The 14,260-nt window shown below is 35.3% G+C and overlaps 4 non-coding genes across 4 annotated transcripts; all 4 read left to right on the top strand.

The window, feature by feature from the left end:
* The first annotated feature begins 333 nt into the window (after positions 1–333).
* Positions 334–405, top strand: TRNAC-ACA (transfer RNA cysteine (anticodon ACA)). The gene has a single exon. It is a non-coding gene; the product is annotated as a tRNA-Cys (tRNA).
* Positions 406–1,286: 881 nt separating this feature from the next.
* TRNAC-GCA (transfer RNA cysteine (anticodon GCA)) lies at positions 1,287–1,358 on the top strand. Its single transcript has one exon. It is a non-coding gene; the product is annotated as a tRNA-Cys (tRNA).
* Positions 1,359–9,813: 8,455 nt separating this feature from the next.
* On the top strand, positions 9,814–9,885 carry TRNAW-CCA (transfer RNA tryptophan (anticodon CCA)). The gene has a single exon. It is a non-coding gene; the product is annotated as a tRNA-Trp (tRNA).
* Positions 9,886–13,610: 3,725 nt separating this feature from the next.
* On the top strand, positions 13,611–13,682 carry TRNAC-GCA (transfer RNA cysteine (anticodon GCA)). The gene has a single exon. It is a non-coding gene; the product is annotated as a tRNA-Cys (tRNA).
* The last annotated feature ends 578 nt before the right edge of the window (positions 13,683–14,260 follow it).

The following is a 14,260-nucleotide window of genomic DNA, read 5'->3' as shown; positions in this document are numbered from 1 at the left end:
TCATATAAAAAAACAAAGAACAATTGGGTTTAACTATGCTCTTAGCACAAAATCAACAAACTGCAGTAGAGAAGCAGTTACATTTTGCAGAATTTGTGCATTTGACAAAAGTTTTTTTCCCATGTTCCAATATCTACATGTGATACGAAATTTATGAATCCTTGCAATGGAAACCTCACTGTATTTTACCAAGGCAGATAAAGGACATCTTATGTACCCCTTATAGTTATAAGGAGGGTTTGGTGGCTGAAAATGCATTGCTTTGATGGTGATTCCATGTTGCTTCCACTTTGTACATATTACTGAATTAATATAGGTGAACATTTCAGAATTGGGGGTATAGCTCAGTGGTGGAGCATTTGACTACAGATCAAGAGATCCCTAGTTCAAATCTGGGTGCCCCCTTTTCCAACTGTTTTACCTGTAGAAATATTTTTTTAATTAAATAAATTGCTGAAAACATTTACAATCTTAGCATTTTATGTAATGAGCAACACATTTCTACATTTGAAATACTCCTGATCATCACCTGAAACATAGGGTAAACACCATTAAGCTGTTTAGGATTTCTTCGTATGATACAAGCTGTGTTTTACATTCACCCAAGTTCTACTGGTGATATTATCAGTTTGAAATAGTCCATTGGAAGCTCATATGAATGTTATAAAACTGTGGTGGAAACCAATAATATGCCCTTAATGAAATGTATTAATTTGTACAGCTGACCAGAAGTGCACTGATGTCATTACTTCTACAAGTTCCATACAGTCACCCACTCTATCACCTTTTTAAAAAAAGGGCAGTTTTCAGCATTCAAGGGTTTATGTCAGTGGTAGAGCGTAGGAGTGCCGTTCAAGATGTCCCTGTTTCATAACCATATACCCTGTTCAATAGATCCTGTTAAAATGTTTTTCAACCCAATGCACTTTAAGAAACAATAGGATATATCATCATCTCATATAAAAAAACAAAGAACAATTGGGTTTAACTATGCTCTTAGCACAAAATCAACAAACTGCAGTAGGGCAGTTACATTTTGCAGAATTTGTGCATTTGACAAAAGTTTTTTTTTCCATGTTCCAAGATCTACATGTGATACGAAATGTATGAATTCTTGCAATGGAAACCTCACTGTATTTTACCAAGGCAGATAAAGGACATCCTTTGCACCCCATATACTTATAAGGAGGGTTTGGAGGCTGAAAATGCATTGCTTTGATGATGATTGCATGTTGCTTGCACTTTGTACATATTAGTGAATTAATAAAGGAAAACATTACACAACTGGGGGTATAGCTCAGTGGTAGAGCATTTGACTGCAGATCAAGAGGTCCCTAGTTCAAATCTTGGTGCCCCCTTGTCCAACTGTTTAACCTGTATTTTTTTAAATAAATTGAAGTAGACATTTACAATCTTAGCATTTTATGTAAAGAGCAACACATTTCTCTATTTGAAATACTCCTGATCATCACCTGAAACATAGGGTAAACACCATTAAGCTGTTTAGGATTTCTTCGTATGATACAAGCTGTGTTTTACATTTACCCAAGTTCTACTGGTGATATTATCAGTTTGAAATAGTTCATTGGAAGCTCATATGAATGTTATAAAACTGTGGTGGAAATCAATAATATGTCCTTAATGAAATGTATTAATTTGCACAGCTGGCCAGAAGTACACTGATGCCATTAGTTCTACAAGTTCCATACAGTCACCCACTCTATCACCTAAAGGGCAGTTTTCAGCATTCAAGGGTGTATGTCAGTGGTAGAGCGTAGGAGTGCAGTTCAAGAGGTTCCTGTTTCATAACCATATACCCTTTTCAATAGATCCTGTTAAAATGTTTTTCAACCAAATGCACTGTAAGAAACAATAAGATATATCATCATTTCATATACAAAACAATGAACAATTGGGTTTAACTATGCTCTTAGCACAAAATCAACAAACTGCAGTAGAGAAGCAGTTACATTTTGCAGAATTTGTGCATTTGACAAAGGATTTTTTTTCCATGTTCCAAGATCTACATGTGATACAAAATGTATGAATTCTTGTAATGGAAACCTCACTGTATTTTACCAAGGCAGATAAAGGACATCTTATGTACCCCTTATAGTTATAAGGAGGGTTTGGTGGCTGAAAATGCATTGCTTTGATGGTGATTCCATGTTGCTTCCACTTTGTACATATTACTGAATTAATATAGGTGAACATTTCAGAATCGGTGGTATAGCTCAGTGGTAGAGCATTTGACTGCAGATCAAGAGATCCCTAGTTCAAATCTGGGTGCCCCCTTTTCCAACTGTTTTACCTGTAGAAATATTTTTTTAATTAAATAAATTGAAGAAAACATTTACAATTTTAGCATTTTATGTAATGAGCAACACATTTCTACATTTAAAATGCTCCTGATCATCACCTGAAACATAGGGTAAATACCATTAAGCTGTTTAGGATTTCTTCGTATGATACAAGCTGTGTTTTACATTCACCCAAGTTCTACTGGTGATATTATCAGTTTGAAATAGTCCATTGGAAGCTCATATGAATGTTATAAAACTGTGGTGGAAACCAATAATATGCCCTTAATGAAATGTATTAATTTGTACAGCTGACCAGAAGTGCACTGATGTCATTACTTCTACAAGTTCCATACAGTCACCCACTCTATCACCTTTTTAAAAAAAGGGCAGTTTTCAGCATTCAAGGGTTTATGTCAGTGGTAGAGCGTAGGAGTGCAGTTCAAGATGTCCCTGTTTCATAACCATATACCCTGTTCAATAGATCCTGTTAAAATGTTTTTCAACCCAATGCACTGTAAGAAACAATAGGATATATCATCATCTCATATAAAAAAACAAAGAACAATTGGGTTTAACTATGCTCTTAGCACAAAATCAACAAACTGCAGTAGAGAAGCAGCTACGTTTTGCAGAATTTGTGCATTTGACAAATGTTTTTTTCCCATGTTCCAATATCTACATGTGATACGAAATTCATGAATCCTTGCAATGGAAACCTCACTGTATTTTACCAAGGCAGATAAAGGACATCATTCGCACCCCACATACTTATAAGGAGGGTTTGGTGGCTGAAAATGAATTGCTTTGATGGTGATTGCATGTTGCTTGCACTTTGTACATATTACTGAATTAATAAAGGTGAACATTTCAGAACTGGGGGTATAGCTCAGTGGTAGAGCATTTGACTGCAGATCAAGAGGTCCGTAGTTCAAATCTGGGTGCCCCCTTCTCCAACTGTGTTACCTGTAGAAATATTTTTTTAAATAAATTGAAGAAAACATTTACAATCTTAGCATTTTATGTAATGAGCAACACATTTCTACATTTGAAATACTCCTGATCATCTCCTGAAACATAGGGTACACACCATGAAGCTGTTTTGGATTCCTTTGTATGATACAAGCTGTGTTTTACATTCATCCAAGATCTACTGGTGATATTATCAGTTTGAAATAGTCCATTGGAAGCTCATATGAATGTTATAAAACTGTGGTGGAAACCAATAATATGCCCTCAATGAAATGTATTAATTTGCACAGCTGACTAGAAGTGCACTGATGTCATTAGTTCTACAAGTTCCATACAGTCACCCACTCTATCACCTTTTTTAAAAAGGGCAGTTTTCAGCATTCAAGGGTTTATGTCAGTGGTAGAGCGTAGGAGTGCAGTTCAAGAAATCCCTGTTTCATAACCATATACCCTTTTCAATAGATCCTGTTAAAATGTTTTTCAACCCAATGCACTGTAAGAAACAATAAGATATATCATCATTTCATATACAAAACAATGAACAATTGGGTTTAACTATGCTCTTAGCACAAAATCAACAAACTGCAGTAGAGAAGCAGCTACGTTTTGCAGAATTTGTGCATTTGACAAAAGTTTTTTTCCCATGTTCCAATATCTACATGTGATACGAAATGTATGAATCCTTGCAAAGGAAACCTCACTGTATTTTACCAAGGCAGATAAAGGACATCATTCGCACTCCACATACTTATAAGGAGGGTTTGGTGGCTGAAAATGAATTGCTTTGATGGTGATTGCATGTTGCTTGCACTTTGTACATATTACTGAATTAATAAAGGTGAACATTTCAGAACTGGGGGTATAGCTCAGTGGTAGAGCATTTGACTGCAGATCAAGAGGTCCTGAGTTCAAATCTGGGTGCCCCCTTGCCCAACTGTTTTACCTGTAGAAATATTTTTTTAAATAAATTGAAGAAAACATTCACAATCTTAGCATTTTATGTAATGAGCAACACATTTCTACATTTGAAAAACTCCTGATCATCTCCTGAAACATAGGGTACACACCATGAAGCTGTTTTGGATTTCTTTGTATGATACACGGTGTGTTTTACATTCACCCAAGTTCTACTAGTGATATTATCAGTTTGAAATAGTCCATTGGAAGCTCATATGAATGTTATAAAACTGTGGTGGAAACCAATAATATGCCCTCAATGAAATGTATTAATTTGTACAGCTGACAAGTGCACTGATGTCATTAGTTCTACAAGTTCCATACAGTCACCCACTCTATCACCTTTTTAAAAAAGGGCAGTTTTCAGCATTCAAGGGTTTATGTCAGTGGTAGAGCGTAGGAATGCAGTTCAAGAAATCCCTGTTTCATAACCATATACCCTTTTCAATAGATCATGTTAAAATGTTTTTCAACCCAATGCACTGTAAGAAACAATAAGATATATCATCGTTTCATATACAAAACAATGAACAATTGGGTTTAACTATGCTCTTAGCACAAATCAACAAACTGCAGTAGAGAAGCAGTTACATTTTGCAGAATTTGTGCATTTGACAATGGTTTTTTTGCCATGTTCCAAGATCTACATGTGATACGAAATGTATGAATTCTTGAAATGGAAACCTCACTGTATTTTACCAAGGCAGATAAAGGACATCTTGTGTACCCCTTATAGTTATAAGAAGGGTTTGGTGGCTGAAAATGCATTGCTTTGATGGTGATTGCATGTTGCTTTCACTTTGTACATATTACTGAATTAATATAGGTGAACATTTCAGAATTGGGGGTATAGCTCAGTGGTAGAGCATTTGATCTGCAGGTCAAGAGGTCCCTAATTCAAATCTGGGTGCCCCCTTTGTCCAACTGTTTTACCTGTAGAAATATTTTTTTTAATTAAATGAATTGAAGTAAACATTTACAATCTTAGTATTTTATGTAATGAGCAACACATTTCTACATTTGAAATACTCCTGATCATCACCTGAAACATAGGGAAAACACCATTAAGCTGTTTAGGATTTCTTCGTATGATTCAAGCTGTGTTTTACATTCACCCAAGTTCTACTGGTGATATTATCAGTTTGAAATAGTCCATTGGAAGCTCATATGAATGTTATAAAACTGTGGTGGAAACCAATAATATGCCCTTAATGAAATGTATTAATTTGTACAGCTGACCAGAAGTGCACTGATGTCATTAGTTCTACAAGTTCCATACAGTCACCCACTCTATCACCTTTTTAAAAAAGGGCAGTTTTCAGCATTCAAGGGTTCAACTCAATGGTATAGCGTAGGAGTGCAGTTCAAGAAGTCCCTGTTTCATAACCATATACCCTCTTCAATAGATCCTGTTAAAATGTTTTTCAACCCAATGCACTCTAAGAAACAATAGGATATATCATCATGTCATATATAAAACAATGAATAATTGGGTTTAACTATGCTCTTAACACAAAATCAACAAACTGCAGTAGAGAAGCAGCTACGTTTTGCAGAATTTGTGCATTTGACAAAAGTTTTTTTTCCATGTTCCAATATCTACATGTGATACAAAATTTATGAATCCTTGCAATGGAAACCTCACTGTATTTTACCAAGGCAGATAAAGAACATCGTGTGTACCCCTTATAGTTATAAGGAGGGTTTGTTGGCTGAAAATGCATTGCTTTGATGGTGATTGCATGTTGCTTCTACTTTGTACATATAACTGAATTAATATAGGTGAACATTTCAGAATTGGGGGTATAGCTCAGTGGTCGAACATTTGACTGCAGATCAAGAGGTCCCTAGTTCAAATCTGGGTGCCCCCTTGTCCAACTATTTTACCTGTAGAAGTATTTTTTTAATTAAATAAATTGAAGTAAACATTTACAATCTTAGTATTTTATGTAATGAGCAACACATTTCTACATTTGAAATACTCCTGATCATCACCTGAAACATAGGGTAAACACCATTAAGCTGTTTAGGTTTTATTTGTATGATACAAGCTGTGTTTTACATTCACCCAAGTTCTACTGATGATATTATCAGTTTGAAATAGTCCATTGGAAGCTCATAGGAATGTTATAAAACTGTGGTGGAAACCAGTAATATGCCCTTAATGAAATGTATTAATTTGTACAGCTGACCAGAAGTGCACTGAAGTCATTAGTTCTACAAGTTCCATACAGTGACCCACTCTATCACCTTTTTAAAAAAGGGCAGTTTTCAGCATTCAATGGTTTATGTGAGTGGTAGAGCATAGGAGTGCAGTTCAAGAAGTTCCTGTTTCATAACCATATACCCTTTTCAATAAATCCTGTTAAAATGTTTTTCAACCCAATGCACTGTAAGAAACAATAAGATATATCATAATTTCATATACAAAACAATGAACAATTGGGTTTAACTATGCTCTTAGCACAAAATCAACAAACTGCAGTCGAGAAGCAGTTACATTTTGCAGAATTTGTGCATTTGACAAAGGTTTTTTTTCCATGTTCCAAGATCTACATGTGATACGAAATGTATGAATTCTTGCAATGGAAACCTCACTGTATTTTACCAAGGCAGATAAAGGACATCTTGTGTACCCCTTATAGTTATAAGAAGGGTTTGGTGGCTGAAAATGCATTGCTTTGATGGTGATTGCATGTTGCTTGCGCTTTGTATATATTACTGAATTAATAAAGGTGAACAGTGGTAGAGCATTTGACTGCAGATCAAGAGGTCCCTAGATCGAATCTGAGTGCCCCCTTGTCCAACTGTGTTACCTGTAGAAATATTTTTTAAATAAATTGAAGAAAACATTTACAATCTTAGCATTTTATGTAATGAGCACCACATTTCTACATTTGAAATACTCCTGATCATCTCCTGAAACATAGGGTACACACCATGAAGCTGTTTTGGATTTCTTTGTATGATACAAGCTGTGTTTTACATTCACCCAAGTTCTACTGGTGATATTATCAGTTTTAAATAGTCCATTGGAAGCTCATATGAATGTTATAAAACTGTCGTGGAAACCAATAATATGCCCTCAATGAAATGTATTAATTTGTACAGCTGACCAGAAGTGCACTGATGTCATTAGTTCTACAAGTTCCATACAGTCACCCACTCTACCACCTTTTTAAAAAAGGCCAGTTTTCAACATTCAAGGGTTTATGTCAGTGGTAGAGCGTAGGAATGCAGTTCAAGAAGTCGCTGTTTCATAACGATATACCCTCTTACATAGATCCTGTTAAAATGTATTTCAACCCAATGCACTGTAAGAAACATTAGGATATTTCATCATTTCATATACAAAACAATGCACAATTGGGTTTAACTATGCTCTTAGCACAAAATCAAAAAACTGCAGTAGAGAAGCAGTTACATTTTGCAGAATTTGTGCATTTGACAAAAGTTTTTTTTCCATGTTCCAAGATCTACATGTGATACGAAATGTATGAATTCTTGCAATGGAAACCTCACTGTATTTTACCAAGGCAGATAAAGGACATCATTCGCACCCCACTTACTTATAAGGAGGGTTTGGTGGCTGAAAATGAATTGCTTTGATGGGGATTGCATGTTGCTTGCACTTTGTACATATTACTGAATTAATAAAGGTGAACATTTCAGAACTGGGGGTATAGCTCAGTGAGAGAGCATTTGACTGCAGATCAAGTGGTCCCTAGATCAAATCTGGGTGCCCCCTTGTCCAACTGTGTTACCTGTAGAAATATTTTTTTAAATAAATTGAAGAAAACATTTACAATCTTAGCATTTTATGTAATGAGCAACACATTTCTACATTTGAAATACTCCTGATCATCTCCTGAAACATAGGGTACACACCATGAAGCTGTTTTGGATTTCTTTGTATGATACAAGCTGTGTTTTACATTCACCCAAGTTGCACTGGTGATATTATCAGTTTGAAATTATCCATTGGAAGCTCATATGAATGTTATAAAACTGTGGTGGAAACCAATAATATGCCCTCAATGAAATGTATTAATTTGTACAGCTGACCAGAAGTGCACTGATGTCATTAGTTCTACAAGTTCCATACAGTCACCCACTCTATCACCTTTTTAAAAAAAAGGGCAGTTTTCAGCATTCAAGGGTTTATGTCAGTGGTAGAGCGTAGGAGTGCAGTTCAAGAAATCCCTGTTTCATAACCATATACCCTTTTCAATAGATCATGTTAAAATGTTTTTCAACCCAATGCACTGTAAGAAACAATAAGATATATCATCGTTTCATATACAAAACAATGAACAATTGGGTTTAACTATGCTCTTAGCACAAATCAACAAACTGCAGTAGAGAAGCACTTACATTTTGCAGAATTTGTGCATTTGACAATGGTTTTTTTGCCATGTTCCAAGATCTACATGTGATACGAAATGTATGAATTCTTGAAATGGAAACCTCACTGTATTTTACCAAGGCAGATAAAGGACATCTTGTGTACCCCTTATAGTTATAAGAAGGGTTTGGTGGCTGAAAATGCATTGCTTTGATGGTGATTGCATGTTGCTTCCACTTTGTACATATTACTGAATTAATATAGGTGAATATTTCAGAATTGGGGGTATAGCTCAGTGGTAGAGCATTTGATCTGCGGATCAAGAGGTCCCTAATTCAAATCTGGATGCCCCCTTTTTCCAACTGTTTTACCTGTAGAAATATTTTTTTTTAATTAAATGAATTGAAGTAAACATTTACAATCTTAGCATTTTATGTAATGAGCAACACATTTCTACATTTGAAATACTCCTGATCATCACCTGAAACATAGGGTAAACACCATTAAGCTGTTTAGGATTCCTTCGTATGATACAAGCTGTGTTTTACATTCACCCAAGTTCTACTGGTGATATTATCAGTTTGAAATAGTCCATTGGAAGCTCATATGAATGTTATAAAACTGTGGTGGAAACCAGTAATATGCCCTTAATGAAATGTATTAAAATTTGTACAGCTGACCAGAAGTGCACTGAAGTCATTAGTTCTACAAGTTCCATACAGTCACCCACTCTATCACCTTTTTAAAAAAGGGCAGTTTTCAGCATTCAAGGGTTTATGTCAGTGGTAGAGCGTAGGAGTGCAGTTCAAGAAATCCCTGTTTCATAACCATATACCCTTTTCAATAGATCATGTTAAAATGTTTTTCAACCCAATGCACTGTAAGAAACAATAAGATATATCATAATTTCATATACAAAACAATGAACAATTGGGTTTAACTATGCTCTTAGCACAAAATCAACAAACTGCAGTCGAGAAGCAGTTACATTTTGCAGAATTTGTGCATTTGACAAAAGTTTTTTTCCATGTTCCAAGATCTGCATGTGATACGAAATGTATGAATTCTTGCAATGGAAACCGCACTGTATTTTACCAAGGCAGATAAAGGACATCTTGTGTACCCCTTATAGTTACAAGAAGGGTTTGGTGGCTGAAAATGCATTGCTTTGATGGTGATTGCATGTTGCTTGCACTTTGTATATATTACTGAATTAATAAAGGTGAACATTTCATAACTGGGGGTATAGCTCAGTGGTAGAGCATTTGACTCCAGATCAAGATGTCCCCAGTTCAAATCTGGGTGCCCCCTTGTCCGAAAGATTTACCTGTAGAAATCTTCTTTTAATTAAATAAATTGAAGTAAACATTTACAATTTTAACATTTTATGTAATGTAATTTCTACATTTGAAATACTCCTGATCATCACCTGAAACATAGGGTAAACACCATTAAGCTTTTTAGGATTTCTTCGTATGATACAAGCTGTGTTTTACATTCACCCAAGTTCTACTGGTGATATTATCAGTTTGAAATAGTCCATTGGAAGCTCATATGAATGTTATAAAACTGTGGTGGAAACCAATTATATACCCTTAATGAAATGCATTAATGTGTACAGCTGACCAGAGGTGCACTGATGTCATTAGTTCTACAAGTTCCATACAGTCACCCACTCTATCACCTTTTTAAAAAAGGGCAGTTTTCAGCATTCAAGGGTTTATGTCAGTGGTAGAGCGTAGGAGTGTAGTTCAAGAAGTCCATGTTTCATAACCATATACCCTCTTCAATAGATCCCGTAAAAATGTTTTTCAACCCAATGCACTGTAAGAAACAATAGGATATATCATCATTCCATATACAAAACAATGAACAATTGGGTTTAAGTATGCTCTTAGCACAAAATCAACAAACTGCAGTAGAGCAGTTACATTTTGCAGAATTTGTGCATTTGACAAAAGTTTTTTTTTCCATGTCCCAAGATCTACATGTGATACGAAATGTATGAATTCTTGCAATGGAAACCTCACTGTATTTTACCAAGGCAGATAAAGGACATCCTTTACACCCCATATACTTATAAGGAGGGTTTGGAGGCTGAAAATGCATTGCTTTGATGATGATTGCATGTTGCTTGCACTTTGTACATATTAGTGAATTAATAAAGGAAAACATTACAGAACTGGGGGTATAGCTCAGTGTTAGAGCAGTTGACTGCAGATCAGGAGGTCCCTAGTTCAAATCTGGGTGCCCCCTTGTCCAACTGTTTAACCTGTATTTTTTTAAATAAATTGAAGTAAACATTTACAATCTTAGCATTTTATGTAATGAGCAACACATTTCTCCATTTGAAATACTCCTGATCATCACCTGAAACATAGGGTAAACACCATTAAGCTGTTTAGGATTTCTTCGTATGATACAAGCTGTGTTTTACATTGACCCAAGTTCTACTGGTGATATTATCCGTTTGAAATAGTTCATTGGAAGCTCATATGAATGTTATAAAACTGTGGTGGAAATCAATAATATGTCCTTAATGAAATGTATTAATTTGCACAGCTGGCCAGAAGTACACTGATGTCATTAGTTCTACAAGTTCCATACAGTCACCCACTCTATCACCTTTTTAAAAAAGGGCAGTTTTCAGCATTCAAGGGTTTATGTCAGTGGTAGAGCGTAGGAGTGCAGTTCAAGAGGTTCCTGTTTCATAACCATATACCCTTTTCAATAGATCCTGTTAAAATGTTTTTCAACCCAATGCACTGTAAGAAACAATAGGATATATCATCATTTCATATACAAAACAATGAACAATTGGGTTTAACTATGCTCTTAGCACAAAATCAACAAACTGCAGTAGAGAAGCAGTTACATTTTGCAGAATTTGTGCATTTGACAAAGGATTTTTTTTCCATGTTCCAAGATCTACATGTGATACGAAATGTATGAATTCTTGTAATGGAAACCTCACTGTATTTTACCCAGGCAGATAAAGGACATTTTATGTACCCCTTATAGTTATAAGGAGGGTTTGGTGGCTGAAAATGCATTGCTTTGATGGTGATTCCATGTTGCTTCCACTTTGTACATATTACTGAATTAATATAGGTGAACATTTCAGAATCGGGGGTATAGCTCAGTGGTAGAGCATTTGACTGCAGATCAAGATATCCCTACTTCAAATCTGGGTGCCCCCTTTTCCAACTGTTTTACCTGTAGAAATATTTTTTTAATTAAATAAATTGAAGAAAACATTTACAATTTTAGCATTTTATGTAATGAGCAACACATTTCTACATTTAAAATGCTCCTGATCATCACCTGAAACATAGGGTAAATACCATTAAGCTGTTTAGGATTTCTTCGTATGATACAAGCTGTGTTTTACATTCACCCAAGTTCTACTGGTGATATTATCAGTTTGAAATAGTCCATTGGAAGCTCATATGAATGTTATAAAACTGTGGTGGAAACCAATAATATGCCCTTAATGAAATGTATTAATTTGCACAGCTGGCCAGAAGTACACTGATGTCATTAGTTCTACAAGTTCCATACAGTCACCCACTCTATCACCTTTTTAAAAAAGGGCAGTTTTCAGCATTCAAGGGTTTATGTCAGTGGTAGAGCGTAGGAGTGCAGTTCAAGAGGTTCCTGTTTCATAACCATATACCCTTTTCAATAGATCCTGTTAAAATGTTTTTCAACCCAATGCACTGTAAGAAACAATAGGATATATCATCATTTCATATACAAAACAATGAACAATTGGGTTTAACTATGCTCTTAGCACAAAATCAACAAACTGCAGTAGAGAAGCAGTTACATTTTGCAGAATTTGTGCATTTGACAAAGGATTTTTTTTCCATGTTCCAAGATCTACATGTGATACGAAATGTATGAATTCTTGTAATGGAAACCTCACTGTATTTTACCAAGGCAGATAAAGGACATCTTGTGTACCCCTTATAGTTATAAGGAGGGTTTGGTGGCTGAAAATGCATTGCTTTGATGGTGATTCCATGTTGCTTCCACTTTGTACGTATTACTGAATTAATATAGGTTAACATTTCAGAATCGGGGGTATAGCTCAGTGGTAGAGCATTTGACTGCAGATAAAGAGATCCCTACTTCAAATCTGGGTGCCCCCTTTTCCAACTGTTTTACCTGTAGAAATTTTTTTTTAATTAAATAAATTGAAGAAAACATTTACAATTTTAGCATTTTATGTAATGAGCAACACATTTCTACATTTAAAATGCTCCTGATCATCACCTGAAACATAGGGTAAATACCATTAAGCTGTTTAGGATTTCTTCGTATGATACAAGCTGTGTTTTACATTCACCCAAGTTCTACTGGTGATATTATCAGTTTGAAATAGTCTATTGGAAGCTCATATGGATGTTATAAAACTGTGGTGGAAACCAATAATATGCCCTTAATGAAATGTATTAATTTGTACAGCTGACCAGAAGTGCACTGATGTCATTACTTCTACAAGTTCCATACAGTGTCCCACTCTATCAACTTTTTAAAAAAAGGGCAGTTTTCAGCATTCAAGGGTTTATGTCAGTGGTAGAGCGTAGGAGTGCAGTTCAAGAAATCCCTGTTTCATAACCATATACCCTTTTCAATAGATCCTGTTAAAATGTTTTTCAACCCAATGCACTGTAAGAAACAATAAGATATATCATCATTTCATATACAAAACAATGAACAATTGGGTTTAACTATGCTCTTAGCACAAAATCAACAAACTGCAGTAGAGAAGCAGCTACATTTTGCAGAATTTGTGCATTTGACAAAAGTTTTTTTCCCATGTTCCAATATCTACATGTGATACGAAATTTATGAATCCTTGCAATGGAAACCTCACTGTATTTTACCAAGGCAGATAAAGGACATCATTCACACCCCACATACTTATAAGGAGGGTTTGGTGGCTGAAAATCAATTGCTTTGATGGTGATTGCATGTTGCTTGCACTTTGTACATATTACTGAATTAATAAAGGTGAATATTTCAGAACTGGGGGTATAGCTCAGTGGTAGAACATTTGACTGCAGATCAAGAGGTCCCTAGTTCAAATCTGGGTGCCCCCTTCTCCAACTGTGTTACCTGTAGAAATATTTTTTTAAATAAATTGAAGAAAACATTTACAATCTTAGCATTTTATGTAATGAGCAACACATTTCTACATCTGAAATACTCCTGATCATCTCCTGAAACATAGGGTACACACCATTAAGCTGTTTTGGATTTCTTTGTATGATACAAGCTGTGTTTTACATTCACCCAAGATCTACTGGTGATATTATCAGTTTGAAATAGTCCATTGGAAGCTCATATGAATGTTATAAAACTGTGGTGGAAACCAATAATATGCCCTCAATGAAATTTATTAATTTGCACAGCTGACCAGAAGTGCACTGATGTCATTAGTTCTACACGTTCCATACAGTCACCCACTCTATCACCTTTTTAAAAAAGGGCAGTTTTCAGCATTCAAGGGTTTATGTCAGTGGTAGAGCGTAGGAGTGCAGTTCAAGAAATCCCTGTTTCATAACCATATACCCTTTTCAATAGATCCTGTTAAAATGTTTTTCAACCCAATGCACTGTAAGAAACAATAAGATATATCATCATTTCATATACAAAACAATGAACAATTGGGTTTAAC

Source organism: Ambystoma mexicanum, chromosome 4q (genome assembly GCF_040938575.1).
Source record: "Ambystoma mexicanum isolate Mex_15411 chromosome 4q, UKY_AmexF1_1, whole genome shotgun sequence".
NCBI lineage: Eukaryota > Metazoa > Chordata > Amphibia > Caudata > Ambystomatidae > Ambystoma > Ambystoma mexicanum.
This window is presented reverse-complemented; position numbering and strand designations above follow the sequence as displayed.